Source organism: Patagioenas fasciata, chromosome Z, assembly GCF_037038585.1.
Source record: "Patagioenas fasciata isolate bPatFas1 chromosome Z, bPatFas1.hap1, whole genome shotgun sequence".
Classification (NCBI taxonomy): Eukaryota; Metazoa; Chordata; class Aves; order Columbiformes; family Columbidae; genus Patagioenas; species Patagioenas fasciata.
This window is the reverse complement of record NC_092560.1, coordinates 58,627,107-58,639,811: the sequence shown is the minus strand read 5'-3', so window position 1 is coordinate 58,639,811 and position 12,705 is coordinate 58,627,107. Positions and strand designations below refer to the sequence as shown.

General features: G+C 43.0%; 1 pseudogene; it reads right to left on the bottom strand.

Annotated features, from left to right (window-relative positions):
- Nucleotides 1-2,368: 2,368 nt before the first annotated feature.
- Nucleotides 2,369-12,274, bottom strand: LOC136115424 (granzyme K-like; annotated as a pseudogene).
- Between the last annotated feature and the right edge of the window lie 431 nt (nt 12,275-12,705).

Here is a 12,705-nt window from a genome sequence, read left to right as displayed (position 1 = left end):
ATAAAGACTGCTTGCCTCAGGTTGGACAGAAAACGAGTCAAGGTTGCTGCTCAGCTCACTGCTCCTGTACCTCCCTGGGGACAGGCCAAGGCAAGGCTGGGACCCTGTACAAGCTCAGTTCAGCAGGACCATGGCAGTGCATGGCCAGGCTGAGGGGAGGTGGAGATCGGCTCTGCCACAGCGTCCCTCGAGCAGAGGCTGATCATCCCAGGGCTGACGTGGGTCCTGTGGGTGGGGGAGCCCCAAGGGGTGGACAGAGGCGGTTGGGTCTGGCAGTGCCCCAGGGCCCTAGCAGTAACATGCTTCCACCTGCTACTTCACCCATTAAAGACAAAAAGATGCTGCAAATAAAGTCATTACAGGAGATCATGCACACTACAAAGCCCCGTCACACAGAATCACAGAATGTTTGGGGCCGGAAGGGACCTCTAGAGATCATCTAGTCCAACCTACCTGCTAAAGCAGGTTCACCAGAGCAGATCACACAGAGATGTGTCCAGGGGGATTTTGAATGTCTCCACAGAAGGAGATTCCACCACCTCTCTGGGCAGCCTGTTCCAGTGCTCTGGCACCCCTAAAGAAAAGAACTTTCTCCTCATATTCAGATGGATCCTCCCATGCCTCAGTCTGTTCCTGTTGCCCCTCATCCTATTGTTGGGCACCACTGAAAGGAGTCTGGTCCCATCCTCTTGACACCCACCCTTGAGACATTTATAAACATTGATGAGATGCCCTCTCAGCCTTCTCTTCTCTGGACTGAACAAACAGACCCAGCTCTCTCAGTCTCTCCTCATAAGAAAGATGCTCCAGACCCCTCATCTTCTTCATAGCCCTCTGCCAGACTCCCTCCAGTAATTCCTTGTCCTTCTAAAACTGGGGAGCCCAGAATTGGACACAGAACTCCAGATGCAGCCTCACCAGGGCAGAGTAGAGGAGGAGGATAACCTCCCTCAACCTGCTGGTCACACTTTTCCTAATGTACCCCAGGGTACCACTGGCCTTCTTGGGCACAAGGGCAATATGTGAACTGGAGTTAACCCGCTGGGTTACAGTTTCCAGACTCTATCACTCATTGTTTCCCATCAGTAACTAAGAGGCAATCACTGTTCACATCAACTGAGTGAGTGAAATCTCTGCCTCCGAGAGGTTAAACACTGGTTATTATAGTTACTGGGCTGTGGGGTGTGAAGTCTCCTGTGGGATGGGCAGAATGCCATCTTTGCTGCTATTTACCTTACAAAGGTAGAAGGGACTAATTTGTGTTTGCAACATCCTCTGAGAGCCCCAGCTGAAAAGTCTTGACAGTTGTATATTATTCTTTCCATTTTTATATTGCTTCCCTTTTTTTCTCCCCAGTTTTCCCAGTTTCTGTCTGTGTTCCAGGCCAGAGCAAATTCTCACTGGCATCTCTTAAGATCAGTGAGAACTGGATGAAGTCCCCATACACCACAAGGCAGGTTTTATTGTACCATGGCCAACTACCAACCCAGCTCTGAGGTGTGCATTTGTGTCTTTATCTGTGTGGTCTTCATGAGACATGGTTTGCTCTGCTCAGCACAGTGAGATGGCTGGTGGTCAGTAATCAGGGCCAGTACATGCTATTTATTTATGCCTTTGCAACATCCCAAAGTTTACAGTATTTGGTACATATTAGTGCGATAACCAAAGAAGCAGAGAAACTGTGCAGATGGTCACTTCTAAATTGTTGGCAAAAAAAGACCTGGAGACTATTTAGAGGATAATGGGAATATGCCAAGCTAACCACAGGCTTCTTCAGAAACACAGCAGGTCCTTCTGTTAGTAGAAGTCTGCTGAAATCCATAGCAAAAGTTCTGTTTGTTTTGATAGATGTTAAATAGGCACTGTGTTAGAGAAGTGTAATTACTTCCATTACAATCAGGATTTATACTTTTTTCAACAGACCATTCAGTGAAAGAGTGAGATCATGAAACACACTGTGAGATGATTTTGTTGATTCGATCAGGAAAAAAAAAAAAGAAAGAAAAATAATCTAGAAAAAAAGAGACATTTTCTTTCTCCCATAATGTAAGATTAATTATAAAAGTGTTTATCTGTTTATGACTTTAACTGTTGAAAATGAATTTAGTTAAATAAATATTTAGTAATGGAGAATTGAAGCATTTGGTTTTGAGAAACGTCACAGTGAAATATTGGAATGTTTAAAGCTTTTTTTCCCTGATTTTTCTTTCAGCAGACATCTCATTCACTATCAGTATGAAATTAAATTTTTCTGTGAGCACACATGTAAATTGTTGCCTCCTCCCAGGCATGACAAACAAAGTGAGCAGTATCTTCCCAACACACTAAGAGCAGGGTGAAGTCTAACACAAACTGTGCTACCTAAGAGCTAGTTTCCTAGTAAAGATGAGTAAACATGTTATCTGTACAAAGCAGAATATTGTTCTCATAAAGCTGTGGCAGTTTTAGCAAACCTGTAAAGCTGGGAGGTACTCTCTAAAGGTGGCACACTAAAGCAGCAGCATCTAGTTCTAATGCACAGCTCAGTATTTATTAAAACACTCTTGCCCATCTCCCGGATCAATGAGAAGGGAAATGATTTTTTTTTAATCCAGGTAATATATTTTTCAGTTGTGTATAAACTTCAGGCATGTCTCTTCTTCCATATGCTTTTCCAAAAGAAACAATCCCACTATATCAACCAGCATAGATCAACGGCCCACCCGAGTCTCCTTGGGACACAGAACAGAAGTAACTGTCAATGTGTGTTTGCTGGTTTCCAGCAGCACATGCAATGCCACACACGGTGCATAAGCATGTTTGGAAATGCTGCTTCTAACTTGTTCCAATCTATGAAATGGCTCAGTTGGCTTATGTCACTTCATGGAAGTTGGGTGAGGTATCAGGATCAACTGCTTTTAAAGCCTGAGGGTGCCTTTGGGTTAATGTTATAGACCAGCACAGTGTTATCATAATTCTATTTCAAAATGTATTTTTTAATTGTTAGTACAAACTCATTCTCATTTATTTAACAACCGGTCCTTCTGGACTTGCCACAGAAGACATCAAAAGCAAGATCCAAACAGCACTTCCAAGTGTAGAGTTAATTCCGTACTATTCAGATACTGGTATATGGAGAGTATCAGATGTTTCAGACTCTGCAAGTTCTTTGTCTCCTATAACTACAGGTGGTGCCTAAGGAGAGCACCTTAGCTAACGAAACGCACCTGAAGTTAACTGAGGTAATTCCAGACTCAAATTCTCGTACTCTCGATATTCTTGTGTACATTGACCTGAACTACTCAAAGTTTAAACACTTCCTTTTCATAGCAATAAAGTCTCATAAAAATGTGGTTAAAATTACTGTGAATCTGATCAGCCTCACTAAGTGTGTAGTGCTGCTTTGTTCACAGTAAAAAAGGGAACCATTGCTACAGCACATACCCTCCTCTTTGTAAGTTTGCTTCTTACCTGGTATGCATCTCTCTTTGAAAATCTGCTTTTCTCTCCAGCACACAAGATGTTGCTGGTTATTTTTGTGTATTTTCTGTATTCTCTCGCAGATTTTTTTATCAACGATTTTAAGAGTTGTTTCTTGAAGAGATTTTGACAGCTTTTCTGAAGATGTGACTCCCCAGCCAGCCACCTTGCACATTGTGCCAGGTTTAATATCTCTGTAAGACTGGGGCAAAAGCAAAAGTTGCACATATTCATCCAGCCTCACTATACCGTTCAGCTGGAAAAAAATGAAGGAAAAAAATGCTTTCTGAGGCTGAAAGGAAGGAAAATGATAATAATCTTGTTTTAATTGGCATTCAGTCTTCTTCTACCAATATTTTCCATATAAAACACTTTTCAATAGTTAGGAACTGATCCTGAGCTTAACTGCCCCTTTGCAAGTCCAAAAGAGGTGTCCGTATAGTAATTTCCTACCTGTGGCAGCAGCAGTGAGTTCAAGCCCAGCTTCCCATTGATTACAGTAGGAAATCAAAACCCTTTGCAGGAGTTAGGCTGTTGGATCTATGTCCTGTTCAAGAATCTAACTTTCCACTGAATTTCTGTGTTGAAATCAGACTCTGATGCTTGACTGACACTCAGAAAACTCACAGGACGGTGCAGTGTACCCAGTAACAAAGATGAAAATAAAAGCTATAACCAGTTAGACATGACAGCAGTGACATGACTGGGGGAAAATGAGGTCTAGAACTCTTCAGACTGCCAGGTTTTTGCTTTGAGATATTCAAGAGGGCTTAAGTGATCCAAACTGCTCCTTTTTTTTTGGCCTTTACCTGATGGATTCATCCTTCAGCAGAGAAAATTTTAGCCTATCAATGAAAAAACAGCAAAACACAAACACTTAGCTTCAATGCACGTGCTTGCCAAGGGTTCACATCTTCTGTTTTACACAGAATCATCGTGCCATGATTCATTTCACAGGTGGTTATACATGTTGCTGAATGGTTGTCAGTTAAGTGGTTCTGGCTTTATACCTTTTAACAAGAGCACTCCAACAAATAACAAGTTTAACTGAAAAATCCTTACAGTTTATTATCGCCAGGAATAATGGTGGGAATTTCCAAAGATGGAAAATTTATCCCAAGTTACTTACTACTCATTATAGCAGAACTGAAGAGATGGGAGGTGAGCCCTGGTGCTAATGCTACCCCTATTACTGTGTCAAATCAGACAAAGGATTTTACAGTACCCATGTCTTTCTGGAACAGAGTTGTAACTTTCAGCTCTAGAAATACTACTTCCTAGCGATCTATTCTGGTATTATGTCCACAAATAAGATGGTGCTCCTGATAAGTTGTTGGTAGGCACAGGAGGAGCCAGTGAGTTGAACTTGTGTGCCTTTGCAATGAAGCAGATGGAGAATGCTCACTAACATTTGGGGGAAGGAGCTTCTCACACTTGGACAATGTTAAGTCACTAGTGCCGCAGATGTCTGTAAATGCTCCAGCTAGTTCCAGAAACAGACATTGCTAGTTTCCTCCCTGTGCCATTGTCATATCAAACTGGTGATACCATCTGAACACTAGAAATCAGGTTCAAGTCATCACTTCCTTTTCTATGCAATTCCACCATTTTTTTTCAGAAGTGTAGTAATATTCATACTATACTGTACCTAGACAATTATTTTAAATATACATATTGATATTTTGCATAAAAATATTTCATCATTATCACAGGCATATCATTAAAGCATAGCCTGAATAAAGATCCATCCAAGATTTCTTAGGCATTGTATTGAAGTTGTGTTTCTAAGGGTACAGGGAAGACAATGTACAAGTCTTATCTTTCTCAGGGACTTTGGATTGGTACTGAAGCTGCTGGTATCAGCAAGGCAGTCTTCCAGAACCATCTGACAATCTACAGGCTTCCTGCATGGAGATTGCCCTTCCCCTGTTCAAAACACCCCTGGCTGCCTCCATGTCAACCTCGGTGCTGGACTAACCAAGTTTGCAGTGCAGGGACACTGTGAGGTATGAGCCAGGCTGAGCAGGAGCTGGTATGCAAGAAATTCTTACAGCCCTGACTCACTTTGGCATCCAGGATGACGACATTGGTGAGGACATCTTCCCGTGTTTCATTCTGCTGTGTCCCAAGCCTTTTTCACTATGTGACCACTCTGTGCTCCTACAGTTGAACTCATCTATGTCCTGTATTATCCATACTTTATGTAGTTACCCCACCTAATTAACAGTAAGTTTCATCCTTATTTTTGCTTAGTCCACCAAAAGGTAACCCTCTCAGATACAGCTGTGATCTAGATTCCATTGCATACATCACTCCAGCACTGCCTTTGAAAAATTACTAAAGAACGTATTTTGGGCTTTTGGAGGGGTTGCTGCAGTGAGTGGGTTAAAGGGAGTTTTAGAGCAGAGAATGAGCTTGAAACGTTATCCCTGCTCATAGAGTCCGTGATCCTGTAACCTTATCTAGATTAGGACAACAAAAAGCAGGGTGTTTTGTGATATTGTTAAACTATCTAAACAATGCACTCTTTGATATCAAAGAATGGCCAAAATGATAATCAGCAAAATTTCTTTTATAATAATACAACAGTAATTAACATAATACCTTGAGGAGCATTATATCATTTTCCTTGGAAGGCCTGCCAAACTGAGGATTAGGAAAGTAATGCATAACCTTAAATATCTGCAGTTCTTTTTCAGCTATGGATGCTTGGTGGGCTCCAAGAACAACTCTAACTTCTGATTCGTTTAATCTGTAATTTAAAGAAAGTGCAGGGAGAGAAGGTCACTACTGGAACTGAGCAACATCTCTCAAGATAATCAAAAGACATGTAACGTAATACAATTTCATTTTAAAACAACACAATTAAAACATAGGAAAGGATATTGTTCATTTTAATGTTTTAACATGAGCTTTTATTTTCCTCTACAAAGCAACATTTCTTTACTGTAAATCTAGTTTGGTGAAATAATGGTGTGAGAGCTGACACTCAGGGACTTCCAGAGTTTGGAATTAATTTCATGAAAAAGCCTACTGCTTTTAAAGGAGAGCTCCTTGCACAAGGACTGCTGGTGCTCATTCCTTTCATTGATTTTTTTAATGGTCTCCTTCAGATTTATGACCTGATCCTGCAAAGGACTGAAACATACCTGAATAATAGAATGTAGGTGGTCTTGCTGACATAAACGGGATGTAAATACACATATTAATATTCAATACTCACTCTGAGCACCATGCACACAGGTAAGTGCTCTGCTAAAGTGAACATCTTTAATATTCATAAAAGTCTTGTCCTTAACTTCACTAAATACAGGATTCAGCCCATCAACAAAGAAGGATGGGTGTTGGCTAACTCAATAAACCCCTGCAGTGAATATTAAAAAGGGAGACTGCCAAAACCCAAACAGAGTTACGTGTCCAGTTCCTGGCTAACAAAAAATAAGAGTTATGCAACTCATAAATCTCCATCTCCCCCAGGCTCTCTGAATATTATCAGAAATGTATTTACTAGAGTTCATCTTTCTTCGCTTTGCCCTGTTAAACTTAATGCAGCCCAAAAAGACTACATTGCCAGAAGACATACCACTGCTTTCCTGTGCTTTATCTTTAGAACACAATCTTGCTACACACAGGACTACTTATTCAAGCCACAACAAAGATTTTATCACTCCAAACAAACCAACAAAAGAATTATTTTCTTCATTCCAGCTGCATGTCTCACCGAAATATATGATTCATTGATTTGTATGTGAATGCTTGCTTGTGAAAAGAGCTGCAAAGGCAGCGCTGGATCCTAAAAATTTATCTTTTTATCTACAAAGCACACCTACATAGTGAGAACGATATAAGATTCACAAAACTTGTTCTTGGGGCTCTTTCATGTATCATCCTCAACAGAGATGCAAGCACTGGACTTGCAGGAAGCCCAGGCAATCATCCACTGTGCAAAAAGGGAAGCTTCAGGGGGGAGCGGAATATAAAAAGCAAATTTGCCACCTCATCCAAGTCTCTGACAGGTTGTTTGCAGGTCACATAGAAATTCATGTTGCTGGATTCATGCTAATTTGTCAAAGACAAATAATATTTCAGAAGTGATTATCACGTAATTTTATTAGTTAGGAAAGCTTATGGGCACTGCAATTGCATCTGCTAAGAATAGCCTAGGCATAGCACAGGGATGGGTGAGTTTTGTGTGGGCATCACCATACAGCTCAGGAGGAGACCAGATAGACATCATTTCATTTTGCCCCACTGACGAAGACTCAAAATCACCCGCAACCAACATGCATATTAGACAACCAAACCAGTGACCAGAGCTGTCCTCTCCACAGGACCAGACACAACCAGTGCCCTCTTCACTGAATACCTCCCAAATCTGAACTTTTATAACCACAACTCTAAGTCACTGTATGAAGAGCAAGAGAGTCCACCTCCCATTTAAAAAAAAAAAAAAAAAAAAAAAATCCTGTAACTCCAAAGAGGAAGGGTTGGCTCTTCGTTTGCAAATGTGCAAAACAGCACATACCGCGTGTGAATATTTCTACCCCTACCAAAAATCCAACCAAAACTAATTCAGTTGAAGAAGTGTGGAAGTCAAATTCACTGAGAAAGAAGGAGCTGTGTCCCGTATTTCAGACTAAGTGATGGAAGAATGCTGATGAGGTGCCCACACTGTGTGTGAGGAGGTCAGGTTTGCACTGTTTTATTGTAATTGGTTTGCTTTTAGTTACTCAAAACACAGAAATAAAATGGAGAACTAAGATACGATTTAGAGACTATTTTAGCAAAAACACGGGAATTTTACTTCCTAACACGAACAGCAGATGTCCTCCTTACCCTGAGACAGCTCTTCAACAGCTGTGTCAGCCTTGGGGTCTCCCACCTGTGGAAGGGGTCCTTGTGCTCACATTTGACTTTTCAAAAGGAAAATGCTCCTTGTCATAGTCATGACTGACAATTCAGATTTTTTTAGCCCTGGCCACTTAAAATTGCAGAAATAGTGTTTCCATCTAATACAACTTCATCTCTCAGTGTATTTTGAGGCTTAGTCCCAGGCACTGAGGTAAGATTTATTTAAAGCATTTTTGAAAATATCCCTGTCTCTAAGACATTGCTGGTTTGGATTCATAAATAATTAATTGAGTCTTATCAGCACAGTCTGTACCTGGAAAAACTGGCAGGATCTGACCAACGAAGGTAACTGTACACAATGCAGATCAGTAGATTATAAAACAAAAGAGAATTAAAAGCTCTTAAATCAGTTTAGTGAGAATCACAGAATCACAGAATGTTAGGGATTGGAAGGGACCTTGAAAGATCACTTAGTCCAATCCCCCTGCCGGAGCAGGAACACCTAGATGAGGTTACACAGGAATGTGTCCATGCGGGTTTTGAATGTCTGCAGAGAAGGAGACTCCACAACCTCCCTGGGCAGCCTGTTCCAGTGTCCTGTCACCCTCACTGAGAAGAAGTTTCTTGTCAAATTTAAGTGGAACCTCTTGTGCTCCAGTTTGAACCCATTACCCCTTGTCCTACCATTGGCTGTCACTGAGAAGAGCCTGGCTCCATCCTCGTGACACTCACCCTTCATATATTTATAAACATTAATAAGGTCACCCCTCAGTCTCCTCTTCTCCAAACTAACAAGACCCAGCTCCCTCAGCCTTTCCTCATAAGGGAGGTGCTCCACTCCATCATCTTGGTTGCCCTGCGCTGGACTCTCTCCAACAGTTCCCTGTCCTTCTTGAACTGAGGGGCCCAGAATAGGACACAATATTCCAGATGGGGTCTCACCAGGGCAGAGTAGAGGGGAAGGAGAACGTCTCTCGACCTACTAACCACCCCCCTTCTAATACACCCCAAGATGCCATTGGCCTTCCTGGTCACAAGGGCACAGTGCTGGCCCATGGTCATCCTGCTGTCCTCCATGACCCCCAGGTCCCTTTTCCCTACACTGCACTCTAACAGGTCATTCCCCAATTTATACTGGAACCTGGGGTTGTTCCTACCCAGACGCAAGACTCTACACTTGCCCTTGTTATATTTCATTAAATTTCTCCCTGCCCAACTATCCAGCCTGTCCAGATCTCACTGGATGGCAGCACAGCCTTCTGGTGTGTCAGCCACTCCTCCCAGCTTGGTGTCATCAGCAAACTTGCTGACAGTGCACTCTATTCCCTCATCCAAGTCATTGATGAATATATTGAATTATATAAGCCCCGGTACTGACCCTTGAGGCACCCCACTAGATGCAGGCCTCCAACTGGACTCTGCCCCATTGACCACAACTCTCTGGCTTCTTTCCTTCAGCCAGTTCGCAGTCCACCTCACTACTCGATCATCCAGATCACAGTCCTTCAGTTTAGCTATGAGAATGCTGTGGGAGACTGTGTTAAATGTTTTACTCAAGCCAAGGTAGACCACATCCACTGTTCTGCCATCATCTGTTCACCTTGTTATGACCTCATAAAAGGCCATGAGGTTGGGCAAGCACGACTTGACCTTGGTAAAGCCATGCTGACTGCCCCTAATGACCCTCTTATCCTTGATATGCCTTGAGATGGCACCAAGGATAAGTTGTTCCACTACTTTCCCAGGGATGGAGGTGAGGCTGACCAGTCTATTGTTATCCGAGCCCTCCTTCCTGCCCTTTTTGAAGACTGGAGTGACATTTACTTTCCTTCACTCCTCAGGCATCACTCACATTTCCCAAGACTTGGCAAAGATGATGGAGAGTGGTCCAGCAATGACCTCAGCCAGCTCCCTCAGCACCCATGGGTGCATTCCATCAGGACCCATGGATTTGTGGATGTCCAGGTTGCTTAACCGATCCCTAAACCAGTCCTCATCAACCAAGGCAAACTTGTCCATTGTCCTGACTCCCTCTGGGGCCTAAGGGGTATGAGGCTCCTCAGGACAGCTGCCGACAGTGTAGACAGGGACAAAGAAGGCATTCAGTAACTCTGCCTTCTCTGTGTCATCTGTCACCAGGGCACCCACCTCATTCATCAGTGGGCCTACATTGCCTCTAGTGTTAGTTTTATCTGCCATGTATTTAAAAAAGCTCTTTCTGTTGTCCTTGATCCCTCTCACCAGGTTTAATTCTAAGAAGGCCTTAGCTTTCCTAGTTGCCTCCCTACACCCTCTGACAACAGCCTTATGTTCTTCCCAAGTGGCCAGCCCTCCCTTCCATGATCTGTAAACTCTTCTCTTCCACTTGAGCTCACCCAGCAGTTCCCTGTTTAACCAAGCAGGTCTCCTGGCTCCCTTCCTTGACTTCCTACATGCCAGGATGCTCTGATCTTGAGCCTGGTAGAAGCAGTCCCTGAACACTGACCAACTATCCTTGGCCCCTTTAGCTTCAAGCAGCCTTGCTCATGGTATTTCCCCTAGCAATTGTTTGAAAAGGCCAAAGTTTGTCCTGCTGAAACCCAGGGTTGCAATTCTGCTTGTTATTCTATTTCTGCCACAGGAGATCCTGAATTCCACCATTTCATGGTCACTGCAGCTAAGGCAGCCCTCAACCTTTACCACTTCAACCAGATCCTCCTTGTTAGCGAGGATGAGATCCAGCAGTGCTCCTCTCCTAGTTGGACCATCCACTGTTTTCATCAGGAGGTTATTGTCAGTGCACTGGAGGAACCTCCTGGACTGTGGCTGGCTGGCTGAATGGTCCTTCCAGCAAACATCAGGGAAGTTAAAATCACCCACGACAGCCAGGGCCTGTGACTGCGAGGCTGGTCTCAGCTGTCTGTAGAAGGCTTCATCAACTTTCTCACCCTGATCTTGTGGCCTGTAATAGACACCCACAACAGAATCACCCCTGCCAGCCTGCCCCTTGATTCTCACCCATAGACTCTCAACTCGTTCCTCATCCGTGCCTGGACAGCACTCAGTACATTGTAGTTGCTCTCTCAACTCCACCACCTCGCCTTGCTGGCCTGTCTTTCCTGAAAAGGACATAGCCACCCACGACCACATTCCAGTCCTGTGAGCTGTCCCACCATGTGTCTGTAATTGCCACTAGGTCATAATCTCCTGCCCGAATACAGGTTTCTAACTCCTCCTGCTTATTCCCCATGCTGCGTGGGTTGGTGTACAGGCATTTCAGGGAGCAAGCTGAGCACTCCAATTTCACCCTAGGGGGATGGGAGGCCTCCCAGTCTTCATCAGTTCTAGAGTGCTACCTCACTGGTGCAAGCCCAGCTACAGCCCCATCTGCCTTCAAGTCTAGTTTAAAGCTCTCCAAATGACCCCTGCTAATTCCTGTCCCAGCATCCTTTTGCCCCTGTGAGATAAACCTTCCCCACGCATCACTGCCTGCACTGGTGTCTTGTAAAACCAGCCATTATCAAAGAATCCAAAGCCCTGCCTGTAGCACCAGTCTTGTAGCCAAGCACCAGTCTTGTAGCCAACTGCAGCTTTTAACAATTCTTTAGAAATCAAGAATAATTCTCATAACTTAAAAGGCTTGCACACCATGCCTCACCTCAGTTAAGAGTTAGAATTGCCCTATTATAAGATACTTACTCACTATGCGCTGCTGTCAAAACCCATTGCTTTTCCACAAGAGCTCCTCCATACACAGTTAAATTATTTGTCTGGGTTGCAGCCATAGAAGGCCAGGAATGAGGACACACAACATGTCCTCCAATAAGGTCCATGCAATCATCTGAAATGCAACAGAAGTGCAATTATGCTATGTGTTATCTAGAGGAAGTGTGAATTTGGATATTTTTATCCTTATATGAGTACTCACATCTTGAGGATAGGATAACAGCAGTTAGAGCAGGAGAGCAAACAGGTGGCTTGTCATAGCTGCTGCTGTTTACTGACAAGAACATTGTAAATCACAATACAGCCCTTTCTATTTAAATGTCCCCTACAGGAAATGGTGGTTGAAATGTTTTCTGAATAGCTCCTTCTCTTGAAGTATCCCTTTACATCATTAATACTGTGTTATCTTAACTGCAGCTCGGTTTCTTTAGGTTCTTTCTTCAGGTTTCTTTAATACCTGCCTGTTTCTTGAATTCCCAACATGTGTCGACATTAATTGGTCCAAGTCTTACAGGAAATTAATCAGTCCTTCACCACAGGTATTATATCAGAAAAAAAGCATATAAGGAAATTCCTGAGTATTACAGAGGATGAATGTATAATAAAGTGTGTTTCAGAGAAGTTAATGCTCTTTCAAGTTTAAAGAAAAAAAATGGAAATATGTGAGAAAAATGAAACCGGCCATCTTCA